This window comes from Crocodylus siamensis, chromosome 10 (assembly GCF_052110815.1).
Source record: "Crocodylus siamensis isolate JL-2025a chromosome 10, ASM5211081v1, whole genome shotgun sequence".
Lineage (NCBI taxonomy): Eukaryota > Metazoa > Chordata > Crocodylia > Crocodylidae > Crocodylus > Crocodylus siamensis.
Genome location: NC_143404.1, coordinates 49521501 through 49548201, shown reverse-complemented (window position 1 = coordinate 49548201; position 26701 = coordinate 49521501). Strand labels below are relative to the sequence as shown.

The 26701-nt window shown below is 44.2% G+C and overlaps 1 protein-coding gene across 1 annotated transcript in view; it reads right to left on the bottom strand.

Moving 5' to 3' along the window:
* The window catches only part of ITCH (itchy E3 ubiquitin protein ligase), a 136930-nt gene extending 110865 nt beyond the window's left edge, over positions 1 to 26065 (bottom strand). Inside the window, exons 1-2 of the mRNA XM_090020495.1 lie at positions 25947 to 26065; positions 7855 to 7960 (exon numbers count right to left, since the gene is read on the bottom strand). The gene's annotated coding sequence lies outside the window, so the exon portion shown is untranslated. The remainder of the gene's footprint in view (positions 1 to 7854; positions 7961 to 25946) is intronic.
* Positions 26066 to 26701: the final 636 nt, after the last annotated feature.

Genomic DNA, 26701 nt, shown 5'->3' with positions numbered 1-26701 from the left:
GACCTGGTCATAGAAGGCCACCAGGTTGGTCTGACAGGACCTGCCTCTAATGAACCCGTGTTGGTTGCCCCTAAGCATAACCTCCCTCGTTGGCCCCTCGTGGACATGCGCCAGGATAATTCTCTCAAAAAGCTTCCCCAGGACTGAGGTAAGACTAACAGGCCTATAGTTTCCTGGGTCTTCCTTCCTCCCTTTTTTGAAAATGGGAACCAGTGGCCCTTTTCCAGTCCTCTGGAACCACACCAGAGCACCACGAGCGCTTGTAAAGCCTTGCCAGAGGTCCCGCAATGACCTCAGCTAATTCTCGCAGCACTCTGGGGTGGAGATTGTCCGGACCAGTTGATTTAAATACATCCATTCCCTCCAGAGCCTGAATCTCTTAAATGGGAGTAATTCAGGATGCAGTAAAGAACCTATCAATTGATGTTGAAAACTGCTAAAGTTATCAAAGTCTTAAACTTTTATTTTCTAAAAAAGATATCCCAGCAATCCTGGTATCTCCAAGAATCTTCAGACTCCCCTGATCCCTTCAACTTGGTGATAAGAGCTTGCCATCAGAAACTACTACTGTGAACTCTTAATAATGATGAATATTTTGGCACTGAAGATATAGTAAGGAATTTATTATGGCCATCACCACTGGGTGCTGGAAATTAGGTTGGATTCTCCCTCCCAATTTTTCTTCACCTGAATGGTCTTATTCCTAGACCAAGTATTGTGGAGATGCAGCTCTGAAGAGAAAAAGGCTAGTGAGTCAGGCATGCTGCATAGCCAGCTGTCACCCAGACAGTACTTTCTGGCTTTCCCTACAATTCCAAATTCTTATATAGGCCTAAGATTGAGGCGCTTGATTTTTGGTGCTCCATTTTTAATAAATTTCACAAGACCCCTGTAAAATGCACATAGCATTAATTAGAGGAAACAAAGAAGATCTTCCAAATGGCAACCATGGAAAAGAATTATCATCAGGTAAAGAAGCCAGTGTTAAAATGAATTTCTTTTCACACATGTAATTAACTTGTAGGGCTCTCTGCCACAGGATATTATGGAGGCCAATAATTTAACCAGGTTCATCAGTGGCTATTATACATGATAGGTAGAAGTGCAACCTCAAAGTAAGGACCTTCTTAGACCTCTGAATGCTGGAAGTTGCAGGGGAAGAGAGGCAAAGGATGCATCACTTTGGATATGCCCCATTTAAATACTCTTGCCCTTGGCATCCACTCTGCTATTGAGAGACAGGAAACTGGGCTATGAATACTGTCATCTGATGCAACATGGTATGTCCCACATTCTTATGCAGAAATTTTTGGTTTTATTTTAGCACTCTCTCATTTTGGTCTAAAGAAATTCCATCCCAAAAACACTTCCTGAGGACCTCTGACAAAAGCAGAACCACACAGGAATTGCAGTATACCAAACAATGGCAAAGGAGCAGCATTTATTTCCTTCTGTACTAATGCACCTCATTTAGCCCATCATGTGACCCAGGCAGCTTTCCACATAGGAAATATCCCACTTTTCACAGCCCGTGTCCCCCACAACCCTGCAAATTCTTGTTAAAAAATATGAGCTTTGCAGACAGCCTAGAAGATCTACAATTTTGGTCCTCAGCAAGGCAAATACAGGCAACCCCTTCTTAGCTCTCTTAATTGGTTTAAAAAACTGAGTGTTAAGCAAAACCAGAAGTATCTGATGACCCAAGATGGGAACCTCAATTGTTTTTAATGACCCAAAATGGTGACTGCGAGTGTTAACACTTGCTGAGTGTTAAGTGAAATCAGGTATCAATTTCAAATGAGCATTATAGCGAAATAGCACTAAGTGAAACAGCGTTAAGGGGGTGTTGCCTGTATTCCAAAGGCAAGGGCTTTTGTGGAGAGCTCTTCTAGAGTTTGTAACTGTTCTATATTATTAAGCATGTAACTGTTTTATATTATTTCAATTTTATATTATATTTCTTTTCTTTTCTGTGTAACTGCCGTGTGGCACTCTCATATTTATGTAACCTTGAGGCCTTTGCTGTTAACCAAAGCAAGTGCCTGGTACCACTTTTTGCTGCCTTGCAATTTTTACTGTTAGTCTAAACAAGTGCCTGGTACTATATTCTGCTGGCAGTAGGCCTCACACCTGTACTCTATAAATTTCACTTATCTAAAAAGTGTCAGTATTGAAGAAACGAAACTTGTGCAGAAAATCTGCCTAGTAACTATTATGTAAAAGAAAATTATCCTCTCTCTGTATGTTTAGCTTATATCATAGTTAGTGTCATAGAGGCAGTCCAATGAACATCTATAAAAGAGGTAAAAAAGCAGGAAGCAGCAGAGACGACGACCGGAAAACTCTGTAGGCCTGATCATCCTACAGACCGGTTCCTAGCCTCCCCACCTGGGTGTACCCCAGCGAAGACAAAGGCCTCGAAAATCCGACAACTGACAACGATTCACCGTGTTACAGTTTTGTACTGTATATCCCATTCATGAGCCGTTGACCAGTTCTGGGACTACGGAGCCGGCAGCCGCACCTAGCTTTGGACTCGTTCCACTGTTGGAGAGCAAGGGCTGGCTCTGGAACCTCGTGAACCAACGGACACCCTATAGATTAAGGAACACTAACAACTTACTCCAAGTTGTCTACTTGTGCCAACTCGGCGAACCTCGAGGGCGGCTATAAAGCTACCCCAATCCCGCCCCACAAGCTGCGCGCTCGCGCAGCTCTGCAAAGCCCGCAGCTCTCCTAAGCGGTGCCTGGCATTCCGCCACAGAGTTACCCTTCTGATTCAGTAAATAAACTATTAGCAGAATTCAAATATTATAAATACATTTTATTTTACATCCAAGTTTCCAGGTATGATATAACCACAATGAATTTAGAAATGCTTAGTTTAATTACACTGATATAGTAAATCCATTATAGGAGCCCTCCTTCCCCATGATAAGTGATATTAATGTTCTTACAACTCATTTTATGACAATTTTAAGACGGTCTGGGAAAGGCATGTATTATGCTATAATGCAGTAAGTAAAATATACCATTTACTAATTGTCAGACCAAATAAAAAGAAAGCAAAACATAAAATATACATAATAGCAGTAAATTGGAAGCAGGAAGAGACAGCCTGTGGACAGCTAAATTAAACCAAATGCAAACATGTAAGTGTATTCCTTATAATAGTTTCACTAAGGCAGATATTTGTGATGACTACTTATTTTAAGTTTTTCATTTTTTTTTCTTTGTTCTGACAAAAGCTACTCTGCCTGTAAATCATTTATTAAAACATAGTGAAATCTAAAATGATAGAAGTAACAGTGGAAGAGATTTTTTTTTTTTAATTTTATTTTCCTCCCCCATTTTTTTAAATTCATGAATCAGAGATGGTTTTCCCCTCAGCAAACAACAGGGATACTAGTGCTCTAAGAATTCCTGTACATCTCAAATGCAAAGCCTATTTAAATCAGAAAAGAAGCAACTAGATAAAAAAAAAAAAGACCTATCACACACCACACAGGGCTATACTATAAGAAAAAAGTTATATTACAATTAACTAAAACTTATATTACAGAATTATAATCTGAACAGAAATAATTCTGTGCACATAAATACATTATCTAATTTAAACGTGCCTATACTAGGGGCTCTGTTTTTATATAACAAAAATCAATTTAAAATTAATCTAGGTAACTGGAAAACAATAACTAGCAGACTACTTCACAGAGTATATGGCATAGTATTTTGTCAGAATCCTTTTGAATGAATTAACTCTGGAGACTTTCTGCACCTCCCTCTGGAGATTATTTAAACAATTTACAGATTTTATGAGAATTTTTTTCCCCTGATAACTAGCATTTCAAAATATTTTCTTATTCCTAGTTCTATACTTCTCTGTAGCACCCTAAAAAAATGTAGTCTTTTTCAGCAGCAGGGCAAGGCACAAAGGGTTGTCAACCCCTACACATTTACCCTAGCTAGGGATTATAGATGTGAAAGGTTAAAGTTTAACTGAGAAGTATAATGATAACTGGTTAGCTTACCAGTGATCCTTTAGCTTGGGGAGGGAGGGCCCAGTATGGCAGGGAAGGGTGGAAGAAGAGCTGAGCCCCAGCAGAAGTCAGAAGGGCAGGCAAGAGGGAAGAAGGGAGGAGGGAGGGGAGGGGGACTAGTATTCATTATGGGTGCACAGACAGACATTTTGGCAGCCCATACTGATATGCCTCCTTACAAAAATTGGCTATTGGCTGATATGGATCTGATTTCTGATACAGAGTTTGTGTTTGTTGTGTGAAAGGGGAGGGCGAGGGAAGGGGCATAGGGGTGAAAAACACCCTTTGCAGAGAGGGAGGGTGTGGGGCTGCAGTAGGCACTGCCCAGCGGGGGCGTGGCAGGCACAGGATGGAGCTTGCACACTGCTCATCTGGTGGCTTATCCAGCAGCTCCCACTGCTGTCTAGGAGGGCAGGGGGTGGGAAGGGAGGGAGCAAGGCATGTGCCCCGAGATCTGTGCAGGGTGGGCTGCAGCTGCTGGCTTGGGCTGAACAGCAGGAGCAGCGGCAGGACACGCCGCTGGATGAGCAACGCACAGCAGCAGGAGCTGCTCCGTGCCCCACCCCCGCAATGAGCTGCGACTCTGTCCCACCTCTACCCCATGCCCCTTCCCTCCAAGCTGTGCTCCTCACTGCCTGCATGCTGTGCGCATGCACAAGCATTTATCAGCCAAATTATCAGCCCTTTCCAGCCTATTTCCAATAGTCAATTTTTTTATATTGGTACTCATCCGATATCAGGCTAATGTATTGGTGCACCTCAAGTATCCATAGCCTAAGAGGAAAACAGGATGTAGCCTAATGACTAATCAATTAAGCTATTAGCTGCTCATTCACAGGTGCTCCCTCTCTCCCAGGAGGGCTTTAGTGGATTGTGTTGTCTAGGTGGGCTTGCTTCCCCCACCCCATCCAACAAATGACTCCGAGCTACTGTGCTATTTGTAAATGGTTTAACCGATATAATTGGAGGAGGTTAAACTAATATTTTTTTAAAAAATATTTACATCCTTACTAGGGATGTGAATGGCCAAACATTTAAATGATAAGTGTATTCATACTAGTAATGCATTACCAATTAACATTCAGTGCAGAGTGAAGGCTGGTGGAGAAGGGAAGCAGTGTGGTGCATCAGGAGCAGGAAAGCAGCTAAAGCAAGGAGAAGAAGGGGAGAGACAAGGTGGGGGGGACCACTAGTACCCATAACTGGATGCTTATCTTGCTGGGATCCTATGACCCCAGCTGACTTCCTGCCCTTCCGAGGCGGGGGCTGGACTTGATGATCTTCCAAGGTCCCTTCCAGCCCTAATGTCTATGAAATCTATAACTTATAACAGGGGTAGGCAACATTTTTTGGCCAGAGTGCTGAAAAAACAATGTGTACCTTGGAAGGTGCCAGAGTGCCAACATGCCAGAGCCCGAAACAGCTGTTTACCCCTGGGGTGCAGGTGGCAAAAGAAACCCAGTCTGCTTGCAGCAGGGCTTGCAGCCTCCCAGTCACTAGCTGGGAGCAGCCTGGGCTCTGTGGCAGCTGCTTAGAGCTCAGCCTGGCAGTAGTCTGTCAAGCAAAATAGCCTTGGGTGCCATGCTCAGCACACATTCCAGGGGTTGCTGACCCCTGACTTAGAAGGTTAAAATGGAAAACAGTGGGCAGCCTATTCATTTGTCTATTAAGCAATTAGCCGCTCATTTACAGGTGCTGGGAAACCAGCTGGTGGAAGGTAACAGGCTAGTTAATTGTAGCCCCTGGGGCAGGCAATAGGCTGGAAAAGCCTCTCACCCACTGCTACCACCTGTGGCTTCAGTGGGCTGTTGTCTGGCAGGGATTGCTAAGCAGGTGCCTGCAAGACACCCCGAGCCTTATGGACTAAACTTGTGGCTCCAAAACCACCCCTTTATCACACCCCATGCCACACAGATGGTATTTAGATGTTGTTTCTAGTGATGAGGCCTCAGTTTAGTTTGGCCTCTTGTTGTCATTGGACCCTTAGCCTCAGTAACTACGCCCTCTGGCACTAGGGTCTCCTCACCCCATTGCTGCACCCTTGACACCAGGGCCTTCAACACAACAATAACCCTGGGGTACACACTCTATCCCTTTTAAGAAGGCAAGCTTCTCTCACTATAATGTACCTTCTACTCATAAGTACTTATTAGCTCCTATAGCCCCTTAATTCTACCAGCAGCAGAACAGCCAGTCAAGCATCTCCAAGTAGCTTTCTCTATGAGGGCTCCTTCCCCTGGGAGCTCCCAGAAAACTGACTGCCTCGAGCCCCAGCCATGGGGCTTATGATCCCAGGGCCCTGCCTTTTTCTGGTCAGCTGACCAGGGGCTGGTACAGGCTAATTCCCTCATTAGGCTGCTGCCAGGGTACCCTATACCTGTGGGGTTTCTGCCTGGCCCCTAGGGCCCTCTCTCTAAGCAGTTTCTGCCCTTAAAGGAGCAGGCACACCTTAGTGCCCTGTGACGACCCTCTAGCCAGGATTAGGCATGTGTTATTAGTTAACCATTTAACCAATATAATTAGAAGAGGTTAAACAATTTTTAAAGTGATATTTACATCCCTGACCCCGGGCAAGATTTATTTATTTTTTTTATCATCCTTTTTCTATAATCGGCTGCCCAGCTTCCAATTCCCATAAGGATACTTGTATCTGCATTAATTAGAATACATTTTGCAAGTAGAATTTCATGCACTACTTAATCAGTAAGATATGGTAGATTGCTTTACAAAATCTCAAAATATCTCTCCTTCCACTAATTCTATAACTATCAAAAAAACACTTTGGCAAGATTTTTTAAGTAATTCCCTGCTGCTTGTTATGAACTTCTAGAAGTTTAATTATTTTTAATATTAATATTTGTACATGTATGTTAGTAGGTTTGGAAGTCAAAATTAGAAAGTAATTGTCAGGCTAATGTTTCCACCACTATTAATTTCTACAGGTCAATATGTGGATTTTTTTAAACAACTTGTTCGCTATACTTATTTGTCTTTAGCACCTTATAATATACTATTCTCTACTACTTGTATCTGTACAGGGCATAGGTGATAGCCGTGTTGGTCTAAGGACATAGGCAAGACAAAGTTCTTTAGGTAAATAGGATATCTTCTATAAGACCAACTTGGTCTAATAAAAGACATCAAATTTACCCAAAGAACCTTGTCTACTTTTATCTGTATACATTGAAGTAGTTCAAAACACCTCTTTAACATGCTTTATCAACAGCTATCTTTAGAAAGCCTACGCTCATTGCTTTCTGATTTATATTTATGTTGCACAAATTTCTGAACAGGAATTAACATCTTTAACTTCCTAATATTACTCGTTTTCCCAGGAAATACTGGTAAATGCACTCTACGCTTTTTTCGATGCTTAATTTGCAGCACCTTGTTTTGTTTTCTTGCTGTGCTCCTAACAACACTGACTGTAAGCCTTACCTGACCGGATAGTCTTGTTTTGTTATGTCCTCATTTTTCATTACCAGAACAGGATCCTTTTTTATCTTCTGATCTTTCTAAAGCCATAATGGTCACTTTTTGCTCCTTGCATGAGACTTGCTAGCAAACTGTAGTCATGTTTTGTTTAAGACTTGCTCTGGTCTGAGTATTCAGATACACACTTTCCCACCAACATAATCTGTCACATTAGGATATCCTGTCTAGCACATATCCATGTTAAATTTCCATCTATGAGGTTTCTCTCAACAGGTTTCACTTATACCCAATAACTGAATTCACAGCCTTTTGGATTATTTCACGTTTTTACTGCTTTTCAGTCTATGAATTTGGGTACATGCAGACTACGTTTACTCACTTTGATTCAGATTAACTCCATCTTGTAATTTCCTTTGAAAGTTGGAAGTACATATGACAGTTTTAAAGTGAAGATTCCTCTTCTGTCCCTTAGGTTTAGAGATGATCTGCACAAAAGAGAAAAAAAACACCCAAGACAAAAAATGGGATCATTCCATTTCTGGTTCATTATGACAAAGATGCCTGAAAGTTTCTCTTATAAATTTAGGTAGGAGGCTTCCTAACTTTTCTTTCTTTTGTATAGAACTCATGTTTGACCTGGTCTGGAACATTCTGAGGCTTCCACAGATCAAGTAAATTGTTGATATAGCACACAAAGGAAAATTAAGTAGTTTTAATTAGATTAAAACTTGGTATTTTCTAAATTTATAGCTACTTAATTTCAAATGACTGTTGTATTTCAAATGACTGTTGTATGTTGCAGACCCAGTACCAAAAGGGAACCAACGTATTTGCGGGGTTTAGGAGCAAGAGAAATATAATGAAGACAGGCTGCCTACCTCAAGTAAATGGGTTTGAGATGTTCTGTGCATGTGGCCTTCTGCACGAGGCTTTGCAATATCTTTACCAGCAGTATTCATTAGGGCCTGTGTATGCCCTCCATCCTCCTAAAGGCCCACATTTTTTTTTTAAACTGCAAGCCTGAGGTTGGCTGGCTAATAACTTAAAATCTCTCAGGCAGACAAAAGGCCTTTGTCATATGAAATTAAGATGGACTGGATGAATATGATGGACTGAGATGAAGTTAACATGGACTTGGCCAGTTTTCAGATCTGACAGAACAAAGTATCTTCTCAATCAACTGGTATCTGTCGCATTCTTTTCCAAATTAGCTGGGCAACAAGATATAAATGGGAACCACCCTCAAACACCCATCTTGAATCACCTGCAAGACCCAGGATACACTTCCTTGAAAGACAAAATGCAGGAACTAAATTGAGAGGGAAGGATATACAACTGGATCAACTAGTTCAGCTAACTCAACCATCTTAAACTGAGGGCTCTGACCCAGGTCTTGGTTGAGAACCACCAGCAGAGAATGAAGATGGCTTCTTCTTCTGAACCTTGACCTTCTTCCTCAGAAAGCCTCATAGAAAGCAGCTTAGCTCTTTGTTTTAAAAATATGTGAAAGTTTGTAGTTTTCCCTTCTAAAAGATGAAATGCATATGCCAAGGAAGAGAACTAGACAGTCTTTTAAAGAGTTAAAAAATTATCAGCTTTTGCATTAACTATTGAACCATTTTACAAGGTACCCATATTAAAGGAATCCAGTTTTTCTTCCCTTTAAAAATATAACTTTGGACATACAGTGTCCACATTATAAGCCTTCCCAAGCCTTTTTTTTTTTTTTGGGGGGGGGGGGAAATCTCATACCTCAGTTCACCTTAAGTTTTGGAAAATGAAAGGAAATGTGACCTTTAAGATTTCTGCAAGTTCCAAAATCTCTCCATTGGTAGAAAGTATGCTCACATTTACAGTGCTGATTAGACAACAACAAAAAAAAAATCTATAGAATTTCTTATAACTCAGCTTTAGTGAGAAGTACCTCTACATTTCAGAGTGAATGCTGCTTTTTCCCCAAACAATAACAGGTATCTTCTGCATCCATCACTCAAGGGAAATACCACTCTACAAGGAAGCCAATACTTAAATTCCAGGGATCTAGGCTCTGAGACACTGAGTACCAACTCTCTAAATCAAGGATGCCAAACATACGGCCTGTCACCAAATTCCCAACTAAAGAGTCTCCTGACCATGGCTGTTGGTGGTGGAGTGGGGAAAGAGAGAGGGGACTGATAACTGTGTTAACCCCCACGCTGTTGCTCGTACCACCACTTGCTCCACTGATGTCAAAAGAAGCAAGAGGGGAAAACGGGACATGAAACCATGCACAGTCCCTAGCAGACACTGCTGGTGAAAATATTCCTAGTTGTTGTCTAAAAGATGCATATGGAGAGAAATTTAAAATAATTGTTAATTTTGATAACTTTGCAAAATTATTTTTTTTTATTATGTATTAGTACCTCATAAATTCCTGATAAATTTCAAAACAAGTCAAGGTAAAGTACAGAAAAGTACTGAAATGGCTAAACTTTGTCTACATGGGAAAGTTTTACTTGTTTCACAGTAGCTAGGGTCAGGAGGGACCTGAACAGATCATGTAGCCTGACCCCCTGCCACAGGCAGGAATGAATGCTGGGTTCACAAGACCCCAGACAGGTGATCATCCAACCTCCTCTTGAATTTGCCCAAGGTAGGGGTGGGGACTACCTCCCTGGGAAGTTGGTTCCAGATTCTGGCCACCCTAACTGTAAATATTGCCTTCTGATCACTAACCTAAACCTATTCTCCATCAGCTTATTACCATTGTTCCTCGTCACCTCAGGTGGTGCTGGGGAGAAAAGAGCTCTACCTATTTGCTGTTGATCTCCCACGATGAGTGGGCAGCCTCCTTTTGCTGAGGCTGAACAGGTTCAGCTCCCTCAGTCTCTCCTTGTAGGACCTGTCCTGCTGCCCTCTCACCAAGCAGGTGGCCTTCCTCTGAACCCTCTCCAGGCTGGTCACATCTCTCTTGAAGTATATACCTATATTATGTCAACACTTATTTCTGTAAACGTGCCTACTTGTGGTTTAGCTTAACCTTTTTTCAAACAATGAGTCAAACTGAAAAGGCGGTTTTGTACCAAAATAACAATATCCACACAAGGAATTATATTACCCTATCTATATGCTCTATAACTGATACAGTGTTTCCTATGTAGACAAGTTTTTCAGATCTTAAGTCACTTGGCCACTTTTGAAAATTTTGCCTTATACTATTTCATAATTAATATACAAACCACCAAGATTTTATTTATTGTATTTGATTTTAAGGGTCATAATAAAAGTACTGAATTAACTATTTAAACTATTTATGTTTCCCATCTCATCAAAAAAGCACAAAATTCTGTTAAATCGGTACACATATCTCCTGTAGAAAACTGTGCCAAGTCTGGAATATTTTTACCAGCATTATTTTGCCTACACACTGAAAGGCAGATATTTCATGCCCTCCCTTGACTGTGAATTTCATTGTTTTTGTCAGAATTGAGTATCTTTTTAATATAGTACGTGCGGTGTATGAGCATTACTGATTATTGAGTATATAGCACTAAGACTACATTCTTCCCCTGGACTGTCACAATAAGGAAAGAGTATATAACTTTGGTTAAAAATTCACTTATCACTTGGCAAACAGAAAAACAAGCTTTTATATTCCATTAGTTGCATTTTACTTCAAACTTTTCTTCCCCCTAAAGGGAGAGGGTAATGCACAGTACTGCTGTTCAGGTTGGAGGGATCAAATGAACCTGTTCAGTTCTGAGGGATTAAGCTACTTTGTAGTTAATGGAAATAGATGATGTTCATTACTTCACAAAAAGCAGTAAAGAGCCCAACCTCACGCTATCTACAAGAACAGCAAAGTGAAGTGACACTGAGAGCATTCCACATGGGCACAGAGAATCACATCACAGATCAAGGGCATGAACTATTAGTTTAACTACAGCCACCAATGAAGAAAACAATTAAAATCATTACCCTGTCATGGTTTATTCAATGGACTTAAAATAATTAGATTTTATTTGGTCCAATTTATTACATTTAACTTTTTAATATAGTAACTTTCCGTTTTTATCTTAACTTGCCCCTCCCCCAAAAAAACCTCTTGGCAAAGCAGTCTCACTTATTTCATGGTGTTATGAATGATAGTTTTAAAACATTTTAACATATTTGTTTAATTCAAAATATTTTAGCACAAAAAACTAAGCAGATGATACCTTTATCAGCAAATCAGAAATTGGATGTCAACTGTTCAAAATTCATTGCGTGTAAAGCGCTATAATGATTTTAAAATATTAATTCTTGTTGTCAGATTTATCTGGCAATTAACTAAGGAGTGCACCAATTATGTACATATACTGCATGCTGAAATTAAAAGTTCACTCTATACATTTGGATTATGAAAATATATCTTGTTTTGACTGGAAGGAAAATGACACATTACACATTAATGGTAACTATGAAGAACCATAAGAAAACGCATAGAACTTCCACTCGCTTTTTAGCTTGCTGGAGACTTATAATATTCATAGCTTTCATACTGAGTACTGAAGGCCAGATTATTTTCCTAAATGCTGGCATTTTCCTCTCCTCTTCCTATTATTGAGCATTTTAGTTTTCCCTCAGGCAGCTTATATTGAAGACCGTTTTGCTGATGATAGTACATAGGTAAGGGACAGGTGGAAGGAAACCCAACCCCTACTTTTGAAGACATCCCATCTCTTAAGTCCCTGATTTGTTTAAACTTCTCCCTCTACTACTCTGATCTGGAAGAAAAAAAACCTGTCTCGACTGGAGATAAAATCTACTAAAGACAGCAGTTTGTAGTTGTCCCATGAATTATCAGATACGAAGATTACAAAATAAGAATTATAAGAATGTTACCTCAAGTCTAGAAAATATCATTTTCTTAATGAAGACAAAACTAGAACCAAAGAGAAAGTAAGCCACCTCCAAATGTTTGTGTTTGTATCACTGCTTCAATACATTTGGTTGTTTAATAGCATGCACATTCCAGGCTTTACAAGAATTCATTAAGCGAAAAAATAGCTGGCTTAGCTTATGTATACAAACATTCTTTTCCCATAGAAAATGTGAGCAAATATGGATTTTACAAAGAGGATTTTTTGAAAATTAGGAATATGCACACACCCCTAAAGATCTGACCATGGGAAATACACTCCTAATGGATATTTGCTGAAAAACCTCAGAGGTGACAACCTACACAAGTCTTAGAAGGCAAGGTTTTGAGCACATACCTGAGTGGTATACCATCAAAGTAGGACTGAAAAACGCTGGCAGGATAGTACACAGAAGAATGTAGAGATAGTGCCAAGCTGTGCTAGTTCCATGCATAGTGGACTTCAGCCTCCACTATCACAAATCCACCATTTAAGTGATCAGATTAAAAGAAAATTTAAGCACGATGCTTGGAAAAATAGAGGCAAAATCAGTACTAGAAAAAGAGACCGGCTTTAGTATTTCTTAGATTTATTTGAACACAACTCAATAGGAGACAAGAAAATGAGACAATAATAAGTATTTCCTCCTACTGGAGTTTGCCAGTCAAAAAAAATATATATATATTGTATTCCTATAAGAACTAGTAAGAATATCATGAAATCTTTTGCAATTCATCCCAGAAATCATATAGTGCTTTTGCATTTAAGTCTTCTCACGCAAATTAACAAAAATGAAACCATCAATACAAAAACACCTGCATAAGAATATAACATTGTGTTCTTTGGAGAAATACAAATGAGATAATCTACATAGGTGCCCTGCTAATGAAGTTGGACTGTGGAACCTGCTTCTTGTGCCCTGAAGAAGAGGGGTGCCCAAAAGTACATTGCTTGCCTCCTGGTACCTCTCTCAGATCCCAGTGAGCTGTGAGAAAGGGCAAGGGCTTTCTATATGGTGATCTTGCTGAATCTGACACTTACCAGGTCCTGTGGGAGGGACTGCCACAGGTCAGTGAGAGCAATCAGGACTAGCTAAAGGGTCCTCTCATTCTGACTGAGCTCTCAGACACCCTCTGCCTGATGCCCACCAACAAGCGCTAGGCACTGACAAGCTGACCCTGAAGTTCTACTGCACCTTCTGGGACATCCTTAGCCTGGACCTCACCGCTGTCTGGGCTGAGTCTGGGGTAGTTCTCCCTGTTGTGCGGGAAGGCTATCCTGACCTTACTGCCTAAGAAGGGGGACCCTTGTGACCTGAGGAACTGGAACCCAGTCTCACTCCTCTGTACATACAATAAGGTCATAGTGAAAGCCATCTCGCTGTGCCTGAAGTCCACGCAAGGGGATGCTTTTCACCCCAACTAGACATACAATTCCAGAGTGCTCCATCTTCAACAATCTGTACTGGTGCAGGACCTCCTTGAGCTTGTTCATAGGATGGCCTGTCATTTGCCCTCCAGTCCCTTGACGAGTAAAAACATTTGACAGGTGTACAATGGGTATGTCACTGGCTCAGCTTTGTTCCTGCTTCATGTGGTTTCTCCAGGTACCATACGCCTCCACAGAGTGTATGGTCAAGTTCTACTGGACGCTGATGGAGACCATCCTGTTCAGGTTTGGAGTGAGTCAAAGTTGTCTGCTATCAGGCCAATTCTACACCCCTGCCCTCAAGCTGTCTCCTGAGCAAGTGGGTGGCAGGGTTGCTGCTCAAGGAATCAACCATGAGAATGGTCCTGTTAGTGTATGTTAATAATGCACTCCTGACTGTCCAGGACCTGGACAACCTGGCATAGGTGGAGGCCTATCAGTCCATCTACTTGGTCAACTGGGTCAAGAGCTCTGGCCTGACAGTAGGTGACAGGTAGGCTCAAACCCACCTGCACTCCAAACATCCAATGGCGTGAAGGCTTGCTGCTCTAGCTGGGGGGTCTACCAGTCACCCTTCCCCTCTGTAGAACTGGCACCAGTTAGAGGTCAAGGTGTCTGAGCAGCTGCAGCCATGGGCGGGTCTGCTGCAATCTCTCTTCCTTCATGGGAGGGCCCTGGTCATCAACCAACTGGTCCTGCCCATGCTCTGGTACTGTTTCAACATCCTGGCCATGCCCTTGGAGCTCCTGGCCAGTTTCCAGAGATGGGCACTGGGTCTCTTCAGGTACCTTGAGTCCTCCCTTGTGGCAGGGCAGGCAGGGCCTGGTCTGTCTCCATAGCCAGGTTCACATCATCTGCCTTCAGGCCCTTCAGAGGCTTATGTACAGAGCTGGTAACCAGGTGATGCAATTTCTGATAGACTGTGCCTTTCTCCATCACCTCTGAGGGTTCTGATCCGACTGGCAGCTCTTCTACCTGTAAGGTCTCCTTAAGCAGGATGTTGAGGATTTGCTGGATTTCTATCAGGACCTCCTCAGGGCCTGGAGGCTGGTCTCTGCCTCCAAGTCCCCAGGGATGGTTGCCCAGAGCGCTGACTGAGTTCCTGCTGAAAATACCCCAGCCGGTGGTGCCAGTGATGGAGATGTCCTGGGTGTGCCAATGAATGCTCCTGACCAATGTCACTCTTATCTGAGACCTCCTCTACTGCCCAGTGCATGGAGCTGCCTATGCCATATACTCCCTACCCCTTACTCTACAAGGTAAAGGCTACCTTGCCATCCTCTCACCTCACCCACATCAACCAGGTCCTGCACAAGGACATTCCCTGCCCTCCCAGTATTCCCCAAGCCCTTCAGAGCTAGTTGTGGGATTGTTGCCTTGGCAAACCCACCCCACCATCTTAGTAGGCTGGCGAATATCAATTTGGTCCACCTCTGAACAGCCCAACGCCACCAGCTCTACTTGCTTGTGCTCCACATAATCCATCATTCCATCCTTGCATCCCACCCCAATAACAAATGGCACGACATCCTAGGTGGGGGAGAGGGGGCGGGGAGGTACAAGGGAACCCAGTAGACATCTGTATTCCACCTTGATCTGCCAATCTACCAGGAGCCTAAGATGGCGGCAGCTCCATGGAGCCATTGCATAGTGGTTTATCTGGTGTGCTTTACAGATACCCCTTATACCTGCTCCTTTCACCAACAGAGGTAGATCCCAGTGCACGCCTATTTCAACTATGCCAGGTTGCTGTTTTCGTTCTGGTTGAACTGTTCCTTGCATCTTTTTTGTTACATACTCCCCCATCCATGGCCCCACCAAGTCCCAAGACCACAGGTACCCTTGATTAATTCAGGGGGGTGGATGGGGGCAGTGGATGCTTTTCTCAGTGTCCCCTTCCAGATAGATCCCTTCTTATTAACCTATGCCCTCACTCTCCTTCCTATTTTCTTTTTATTTGTCCCAAGTAACCAATTGGTATGTCCCCAGTGGCCTCTGTTATTAAGGGAGGCTTATAGTTTTTTGTGACAGACCTAAGCCCATAATCCTACAGCATATTAAATAGGCCTGTGTCACAGTGGCAGAGTGTGAATGCTCAAGGGACAGTCAACAGGGTATGACCAGGGCTTTCTGCCCCACTTCCTCTTCATACCCCTCCCCTCCCCCCGACACTGTTGCTCTCTCTCAGCCTCCAGCATTTAAGGTCTAGAAAGCTCTAATTCAGAGGCTATACCCCTAAACTTCCATGCTCAATAGCCCTTTCCTCCAAGAATTCCCTTTTTGAATCTGGCTAAACCGGCAGCTTCCACAGCATCTTGGTGGCAATGAGTTCTACACTTTAATGACACACTGTGGATAAAAATTATTAGTTTTAGTACTACCTACTGGTTTCACGTTGTGACCTCTAGTTCCTGTATTGTGAGAGAAAATAATAAATTCCTATTTACTTTCTCTTTGCTATTTAGTATTATCACATCCTCCCTCAAACACCTCTTTTTCTAAACTGAACAGGCCAAGCCTCTTTAGTCTCTCCTCATATGCAAGCCCCTCCATAATGCTAATCATACTTGTTGCGCTTTTCTGAATCTTCTCTAGTTTTTCTATACCCTTATTGAAGTGTGGGAATCGAAACCGGGCAGTGTTCAAAGTGCGGACACACCATGGATTTATAAAGGAACACGACAATACTTGCCATTTTGTTTATGATTCCATTCTTAGTAATCCCCAACATTTTGTTTGCCTTTTGACGGTTGCCGAGCACCAAACTGATGTTTTCAGCAAGCTGTCTGCAAGGACTCCCAGATCACTTTCCTGTGTAGCAACAGCTAATCCAGAGCCCAAAGTGTAGGTACAGTTTGGGTTGTTTTTGCCCAGGTACATCACTTTACATTTACCTACATGAAATTTCATCTGCCATTTCGTTGCCCATTCAATCAATTGTGCCAGATCCTTCTGTAGTACGTCACAGTCCACCTTGGTCTTCACCATTTTGAATAAGCAAATTTGGCCACCTTGCTATGCACCCCTTTTTCCAGATCATTTATGAATATGTTAAACAGCACTGGCCCTAACATGGATCCCTGGGGGACCCCAATGTTTATTTCCTTTCATCCTGAAAATTGACCATTTATACTCACTCCTTGTGTTCCATCTTTTAGCCACTTTCTAATACTTGAGTGGACATTCCCTGTAATCCCATGACTACTCAACTTAGTTAAGAGCCTCTAAGGGGAAACCTTGTCAAAAATGTTTTAGAAATCCAAATATACTTTGTTAACAGGATTGCCCTGATTCACTTTGTTTCTAATACCCTCAAAGAACTCTATCTAGTAGGTTAGTGAGGCATGATTTCCCTTTGATAAAGCTGTGTTGATTCTTCCTCAGCAAGTCATGTTCATCCATGAGCTGAACAATTTTTTTTTTTTTTTTTTTTTTTTATTGTTTCTACCAAATTTTCCAGGAACAGAAGTTAGGCTCCTTGGTCTATAGTTCCCTGCATCCTCCCTAGAGCCTTTTTTAAATATGAAGTCACATTGGCAACCCTCCAGTCCTCTGGTACCAAGGTGGTTTTTAGTGATAAATTGCATACTACAATTTCTAATCTGAGCTCCTTCAGGAATGTAGGGTGAATACCATCAAGTCCTGGTGATTTGCTACTGCTTAATTTATCAATTTCCTCTACTCCCTCATCTACTGAAACCTCAATTTGAGTCAGCTCCACTGACCTGTCCCTACCGAGGAGTGGATCCAGTGATGAAATACCCTTAATTTCTTCCACAGTGCCGCATTATATTCATTAGTTCATTTTTAAAGTTTTCTATCTGCAAAACACTGTTACAAATACTAGCTAATGAATTCTGAATACAATCATGGGTGAGCTAGACTAAAGATTGGGAAGGAAACAAGGATATTTCAGATTCTGGGAACTACAGAGGGTCAAAATGTTCACCACCTGTGCAGAAATCTTATGCAGAGGATGGAAGAATGCATGCACAACGGTCTCCATGTAGGGAAAAGTGAATGCTGGAATCAGAGAGGTGATGGCTGCAAATACAAGCCATGCATACACGCATTCTAGTAAATACAAAACCATTATTGCTGTGCTATCCAGTACTCAAGATGTATATCCAAAACAACATCTACTTCCAGCTGGCCACTCTTCTCAGTCACTTAATCCAAAAAGGATGGAAGTTTATTTGAACACAACTCTTATAGCACTACACTGTTTTGTAAACTAATCACCATTAAAGAAGGGCAAACATGTTGTGCTCCACTGGTTTGGGCCATATTACCTCTAGACTGTGGGCTGGATCTGGTTCCCCGAAGTGACTGGAACTGGCCTACAACATGCACAATCAGCAGCAAGCACCTTGGCTCAGTACTGCATCCCTTTCCCAGCCCTGTGCTGTGTTGCTGATCCCCTTCACAGCCCTCCCTGTTCTCTCCCCTCCCCTACAGAGGACACAATTTACTCTCTCCTTCCCTTTTTATCTGCCTCCTCCAGGGAGGTGCTGCTTAGGTAAAGGTCTAGTCCTGTTAGATAAACTAGTAAAACATGCTAGCATGTACACCAATTTAAAACCTAAACCAATATTTATACCAGTACAGACAAAATTTGTACAGAAGACTTGTGGCACAGATTAACCTTTCAGTATGACCTGAAGCTAAATACATTCAGGCACTGACAAACAAATACAAGAAAGATTACATATATGAGGTATTTTCACCAGGAAAAACTGCCACTATCAAGTGCCCTACCAGATAAACATGGGGATTATTAAGTGACATTCCTCAGATCTGAACTACTCCTACTAATGTAGAATTAAAAGCATCTGAAGCAACAGTTCCTAATCCATTCAAAGCTTCGCTGGTTAAAATCAACACCAAATGTCCAGTTTTTGAATTTTCCAATGGCTAACCAGCATTAATGGTTACTAAAATGTGCTTAAGAGGTTATGCTTAGAACTGAGAATAAGGGAAGGCATTACAGCTGAACAATGATGCACAAACATATCCAAGAGTTCCAATAAATTCACTTTCAAACAAAGTTTTCACTATCATTAGTGCAGTTCATGCTGCCTGACCAACCTGCAGCACCCAGTTTTCCCTGAGATTATTTCACTTAACCAGATTGGAAGTTACAAATCACAAAATACCTCAGTAGTCTTGTTTATAGCTGAAGGCCACTTTCTAAGATCTTGGATACAATCCTGCTGGAGCAATAAGCAGTTTAGCTTAGGTCAACAAAGCATGAGTTCTTGACTTGGGAACCAGAAGCAACCATAAGTGCCCTGTCTCAATACTTCAGGTTACTTAAAACTAATAACTAATGCTCCGTGATCATTGGAAATTCTAAATATTCTTGAGGGCAAAGTTTAATTGTGTCTGGTTATCCATTCAATCAAATACAGAGAACGGATCAAACAGGAGAAGGAAATATAAGCATAAACAACATCTTTTGCTATGTCTTTTCCGTTGCTTTGTCTAACTAGCTTACGGAAGATCATTTATTTTCTTTCCCAACTCCTCAATGGTAAAAAATGAAGTTAATTTTTAAAATCCTGCCATTCTCTGAGCAGAATACATGTAGTTGAATATACACCAGGGGTAGGCAAAATATGACCCGCAGGCTGGATCTGGCCCATGGGGTCCCTAAAAAGTTTAGAAAATGAATATTACTCTGCCCTTGGTTCCTGTCACAAATGACAGGAACCAAGAGCAGTAGGACCCAGGGGAAGCCCAGCAGGCTCCCACAACAGCAGGACCCACCCGTCCCCACCCTCACAACTGGAAGCCCCAGCCTGGATTCTGGCTTCGGACCACTTGGCTGCCCTGTGCCGGAAAGTAAGGGGGAAGGGCTGGGGGGGGCAGAGGAAGACCCCAGGGAAATGTGGCCCAGGGGAGAGCAGCCCCTCCCTCGCCCCGTGGCCAGCATCCCGCACTGCAGCCACTTGCAGCCTGCGTGGGGCTAGCTGTGCCTGCTCTGGACAGCCCCGTGTGGGTTGAGAGCAGCTGCAGGAGGGAGTGCCAGCCACGGAGCAGGGGAGGGACTGCTTTTCTGACCCCCCCGCCCCACTCAACTTTTCCCTAGGCTCTTTCCCTGCTCCTTCCCGGCACAGAGGAAAGCAGCCCTTCCCTGTCCCATGGCCGGTGCTCCCTGCTGCAGCTGCTTGCAGCCCGCACGGGGCTGTCCAGAGCAGGCACAGGCAGCCCCAGGTGGGCTGCAAGCAGCTGCAGCATGGAATGCTGGCCAAGGGGCAGGCAAGGGGCCACTTTTCCCCTCACACTCAGCAACCAGCTTGTAACCCAGCCCCACTGCCAGCCTGGGCCACGTGCCGGCTCTGGGCTTGCCCACTGGGGCTGTGTGTGGTGACAGCAGCTGCAGCCCCCCCACTTGCCACGCCAGGCAGTGTTTGCCACTGCTGCCTCTGGGCTGCCCAGTGCGTGAGCGAGATCCAGGCAGGCAGCAGAAGCCAATACCGCTCCACACGGCAAGCGGCAAGGGGGAATGGAACAGCTGCTGTCCCTGTGCACAGCCCCAACAGGCAACCCCAGAGCCAGCACAGGGCCCAAGTTGGCAGCAAGGCCAGGTTACAAGCTGGTGTCGAGCGTGGAGTGGGGGGGAACGGTCCCTCACCCACCTTGTGAATGCTCCTTACCAATACCACTCTGACCTGAGTTGCTGTAGCTGCTTGCAGCCCAGGTAGGGCTGCCTGTGCCTGCTCCAGACAGCTGCAAGCAGCTGCAGCACGGGTTGCCAGCCATGGGGCAGGCAAGGGGCCACTTTTCCCCATGCTCAGCAATAGCTTCTTCCCTGCCAGTGAGCAGGGGGTTGGGGCTGTGCACTGCCCCCCGCCTGTACCGCAGAGCTGGGGGGCACTGGGATTGAATGGGCAGGGAGCCAGTGGGAGCACAGGGCCCACACTGGTGTCTCGGGGCCAGTGCCAGCAGGGCGGCAAAAGTACAGGGTCCTGGCTGGCAGAAGCTCTATGGAACCGGGCCAGTTCCCCATTCTCCCTGCTGGTGCAGGCCAGCCCAGCTTCACAGCCCCCTGCCAGCCTGTGCCCTGCTCTGGGCCCCACTGGTGCTGGCCCTGAGACACTGGTCCCAAGACATTGGGACATTGGTCCCGAGATGGTGACCAGAGGGCAGGGTACATGTCAAGGTGTGCCATGCAGGCCTTGACAGCCTACCAAAACTGGGTAAGCAGCCCTCTGCCCGAAATAACTGCCCGCCCCAATATACACATATATACAAGAATGATCCTGCTGAGAAAGATTTTTTCCTTTTTAATGAAAGTGCTGATTAAAATGAAAAGGTATGATGTTCAGGACCAATCATTTAAATTCAAGCACAAAAGCAGTTCCATTCATGAAGAAGAAATATAAATTGCAAGAAAATACTGTAGTTAGTGAAATTATAAAATATCATCCTATTAATATGCTATCTTCTTTAAATGATTTGAATGAATAACCAATGCAATAATGCCCTTACATCATATTTCTTCAAGGAAAATCTATGTTCTCAGGTTTTTAAAATCGGTGTTTACTCTGTGAACTATTAAAGCAAGCATAAAAATTCCATGCATAACTTTAGAATTTAATGGGAAATGTCACATATTTCTAAAAGATTAGGGTAATAGGATATTCTGCACGGACAAGGCCTCATTTTCTGTTTTTCAAAGACTCTTCTTTTCCAGTTTACAAATGTCTTCCTCAAAAATTACACATTGTACAGTTTAGATTTAAAAGAAATGAAATCTTCTCTCTGCCCAAAAACCTATACTGCAGTAAAAAAGATCCAAACTTTAGCTGCTATCAGTGAAGGACTAGAAGGAAATGGGATGCACTCTACCTTTTCTTTTCCCAACCATAGGCACAGAATTTGCTAGGGTATCTGTCAAATCACAGACAAAGAAAGCTACCAAGCAGATGGATTGTCTGGAACCTTTTTTAAAAAAAACAAACTAGGGAATGCATTAACTTGATTCTATGTCAATTCTAGAAAACCTGGACACCCCAAAAGGTAGATAAGCAAAATGTGACTATATCCTGCTTTCCCTCTGAAACAAAACATGCAGATATTATCATGTTTCTGTAGTTGAACAGAGCTCATTTACAGTAAGCAATTGTAAATGTTCTTTTCTCAGCTATGCATGCAGCTATGCTAAGTGCCACTCCTTTTTTAAGCATGAGGGAATGCCACAGAACCAGCACACTGACAGAAATCTGAAAATGAAAATGCTTAGAAATGAGATGGTAAATTTAAAATTACATGTCAATAGTGTTGTTCATCCTAAATTTAGAAGTGTGTTAATTATCTTCTTCATTCAGGTTTTTATGAATTTTATTTAAAGATGAGGGGAAAAAAAAGTATAGATGCAACTGTTTAAAAACAGTTTAATCTGATTTACTGAACTTTTACAAAACACCGTTGTTCAGGGGTGCATGTGCATTGATCAGGGATGTTAATGCCCAACCAATATTTGTCTGTTAACTAGAAGATGAGCTAGAAAAATGGAACAAAACAAATGGATTTTATAAGCTATAAGAAAACAGAAATACTTGTTTTTAGAATTTTTAACACTCTTTCCAAAATATTTTTAAATTTAAATAAACAAATTGAGACCCCAGTTATTTTAATTTACAGTTGGCTGGGTCCCTCTGCTGTCTTTCTTATTCATTAAATATCCTTCCCAAAATTATTTAATAGTCCTAAAAATAAGTAAACCTCAGAACTCCTGGTTGCTTCACTATGAATTAGAAATCGAATACCTAGGACACGGGTTATCAACCAGGAGTACGCATAGTCCTGGGCATACTTGGACAAGTCCTAGAGGGTATGAGTGGGCAGGAGGGGATGGAGCGCTGCCACCTCCCAGGAGCAGGGCTGGGGCAGGGCAAGGGCAGCAGTGCCCCTCTGTGAGGTGGGAAAGCTCGCACGCAGTGACCACCATGATACACCAGGCCAGTGAGCTCTTCCACCCCGCAGAGGGCCACCACTTCCCACACTCTAGCCTGATGAGCTGCCCTGCCCAGCCCCTGCAGGGGAGGAAGGAGGATCCAAGCAATTATAGGCCAGTCAGCCTCACCTCCATCCTTGGAAAGGTCTTTGAAAAGATCATGAAGGATCATTTTTGTGGGAGTCCAGAGGGAAAAATAATGCAGCAGGGAAACCAGCACGGCTTTGTAGCAGGTAGATCATGCCTGACAAATCTGGTTTTGTTTTATGACAGGGTCACAAAATGTTTAGACATAGGAGTAGGGGTGGATGTTGTTTTCTTGGACTTTAGCAAGGCCTTCAACACAGTATCTCATCTTATTCTCATAAATAAGTTAAGAGGCTGTTTACACAGTCCGGTGGGTGGCAAATTGGATTAGCATTCGCATACAGAGAGTGGTAGTAGACAGGTTGGTATCAACCTGGAAGGATGCAGGTAGTGGGGTCCTGCAGGGTTCAGTCCTTTGTACTCTTTAATATCTTCATCAGTGACTTGGATGTGGGTGTGAAGTGTACTCTGTCCAAGTTTGTGGATGATACTAAATTGTGGGGTGAAACGCACACTCCGGAGGGTAGGGAATGATTGCATGCAGACCTGGACAGGTTAGAAAAGTGGGCAGTACAAAATAGGATGCAGTACAAGGACAAATACAGACTGCTGCACCTGGGGAGCAAAAATATCCAGCACAGCTACTGGCTGGGAAGTGACCCTCTCAGCAGCACAGAAGCGGAAAGGGATCTCGGAGTCATAGTGGACGCCAAGATGAGCATGAGTCGTCAGTGAGACAAAATCATCAAAGCTAACTGCACTTTATCATGCATCAGTAGATGTATGACAAAGAGAACCGAGGAGGTGATACTTCCCCTCTGAGGCATTGGTCAGATCATAGTTGGGAGTACTGCATCCAGTTTTGGGGGCCATACTTTAAGAAAGATGTTGATAGATTCAAGAGGGCCCAGAGGAAAGCCACTTGTATGGTTAGGGGCTTACAGGACAAGCCCTATGAGGAGAGACTGAGGGACCTGGACTTCTTCAGCTTCCACAAGAGAAGGCTGAGAGGTGATCTTGTGGCTGCCTACAAATTCATTAGGGGGACGCAGCAAGGGATCGGAGATACTCTGTTCACCAGGGTGCCTCTTGGGGTAACAAGGACCAACGGTCACAAACTGAAAGACAGCAGATTTAGGCCAGATATCAGGAAAAACTTCTTCATGGTAAAGATTGCCAAAATTTGGAATGGGCTTCCAAGGGAGGTGGTGCTCTCCTCCACCTTGGGGATCTTTAAGAGAAGGCTGGATAGGCATTCTGGCTGGGGTGGTCCGACCCCAATGCTCTTTCCTGCCTAGGCAGGGGATCAGATTCGATGATCTGTTGAGGCCCCTTCTAACCCTAGCATCTATGAAACTATTAACCCCCTGCTCAGCCTCTGGCTGCCAGGGGGACTTACACTAAAGAAGGTTGAGAACCCCTGACCTAGGAGATAGAAAGGACCAAGAAAACAGGCAGAAGTGCTTCATAAACTCAATTCTCCTTGTTCTCTCCATCTACATTTAAGCACCATGGTGACTGTTTGATCTGTAAGGAGCTTTCAAAAGTTGGCATTCAGAACTTTCAGTTATTTTCCACTGCATCATCTCATCTTTTCAAATGTACTTATACCACTTTTTTTATTGAAAGATGTAAGAACATTCACCACAGAGCAGACTGTTATGTACTATTCTGATGATCGCTTAGAAGTGGATTTATTCAGAGAGATGATTAAAACTATCAACAAAACTACAACTGAGGGCACACTCTAAACCAAGCTTTTTTTGTTTGCAAAGCTGCACGAAGCCAAACTACAATTAGAGTCACAAATGAACTGTTCTGGACTTTCAGTCTATGAAGGCAGAACAAAACTTGAATCACTGCTTGCAGGCAGGAGTGCAGAACAGGTGTTACAGAAAAACCTTTATTACTAGTTTTCTAAGCCTTTTTTCAGGTAGATCAAGTCAGCAGCAGTTAAAGTCTAGTGTCGTTCACTTATAGCATTTTGTCTGCTTGTTTACATTCGTCAAAACGGTTTTCCTTTCAGCCTTCAGAAAACCATAACAAAAACAAGAGAAAGTAATGAGAAACAAATGATAGAAAAACAAAAAAATCCTGCATTAGCCAAGGGTATAGAAAAGATTATTTAAATACGAGTTCTTAAATTTTTCAGAAAAGTGTGCAAAAGTTTCCTTGAACTCCACAGGATATAAAGGATGCCTGACCATAAGACAGGTCTTAAGGTTTGCACTCCATTCAACCTCTGCTTTGCACAAATCTCAGGCTGCTTAGTCCATAGGATACTGTGAATTATAGCTAACTAAAGCAGAACAAATAGTTGAAGTGAGATGGAAGAAAAATATCAGTGCCACATAAATAATTTTGTCATTTCATGGTATTGAGGCTTCTTCCCATAGCCATGAAGTTTTGTGGTCACACAAGGGCAAGGCTGGGTGTTTGGATCCAGGAAGGTTACCAGCCAGGATCAAATGCTCCCACTGCACAAGCAGTGGCACCAACGTGTCATCTAACAATGGGCTCAGGTCAACCAGGCGCTACTGGTACCGCACAGCAGTAACCTCACACTGCAGCAAGGCGCATCTGCAGGCCCACGACAGAAAGATCCGTCTGTTTTCACAAGACAAAGCCAAGGAGCCCCAAAGCGAGGGCTGCGCTTAGGGGGGAGGAGGCTGGCAGGAGCTCATTCCTGGGCGAGCAGGCCGGCAGGCAAGCGGCTCGGCTCCAGGGCCGCCCAAGTGGGGGCAACAGGCAAGGCAGGAGGAGCCCCACGGAGGGCAGGAAGCGGCAGGAGGGAAGGAAGAAGGGGAGAGGGGGCGGGACAGGGGCGCAGCGACCGGACCAGACCAGACCGCGCCGCACCCAGCAGCCTCCCCGCCGGGCTGCTCGGGGGCAGGGCTCGGGCGCTGCCGCCGGCCCGTCCCGAGGGCAGGCGGGGAAGGGAGGGACGTGGCGGCCTCTGGCTCGGTGGCCGCGGGGCTCCCCGGGGCCAGGCCCACCCACCAGTTCCGCGCCACCCGCAGCCCCAGGCCGACGGCGCCGCCTCGAGGGGAGGCGGCAGGGATGAAGCCCTCTGCTAGCCCGTGGCGACCGTACGCAGCACAGCAGGTCATTTACCTGGCGGGGCGACGGCAACTGCACCTCGGTCCCACGGCCAAGATGGCAGCCAGGCCGACTCCAACCTGACTTTCCAAAGTCGGGATGGTCGGGCGCATGCGCAGTCTGCGGCAGCTAAGGCAGGATGGGGCCGAAACTACAGCTCCCAGCGTGCCCTGCTGGCACTGCACACGCGTACCACGGCGGTGGCCAGTGACCATTCACTTCACCGGTCCGGTAGCCGCACCCGCCAATTGGGCGTAGGGGTAAGGCCCGTCGACCCGGCGTGGGGCGGGGCCAAGCAGGCTACCCACGACCTCCCATAGCGCAGCGCGGCCGGCCTGGCCAGGCCCCCGGGGCTCTGTCGCTCATTGTCGATCTGTCTCTGAGTCTTGTTCGCCTGAATCGCAGTGCGGCGGTGTCCGGGCAGCTCGGTGCTTCCAGTGGCCTCTCCCGGCACTTTCAGAGGGTCAGGGGCGCACGCCCCTGCAACCGGCCCCGCGCTCACAAAGCCACCCTGCCCTCTCCTTGGCTTCAGACGAACGCAGCCAACTGTGTCGGGCTGGTCGTAGCTACTGAGAACGAGGCACCTCACCACCCACGCTCAGCAATAACGAAACTGCAACAAATTCATGCCTGCCTGGTGCTTCTGGGTTGGTATTGCCTTGTATGTGAGGTCTGAATGCTAGCACCACGGATGAAAGGGACTTGGGGGTCATGATCATCAATGTGATGCTGTGGCTAGTAAAGCGAGCAAAACACTGGCTTGCATCCAT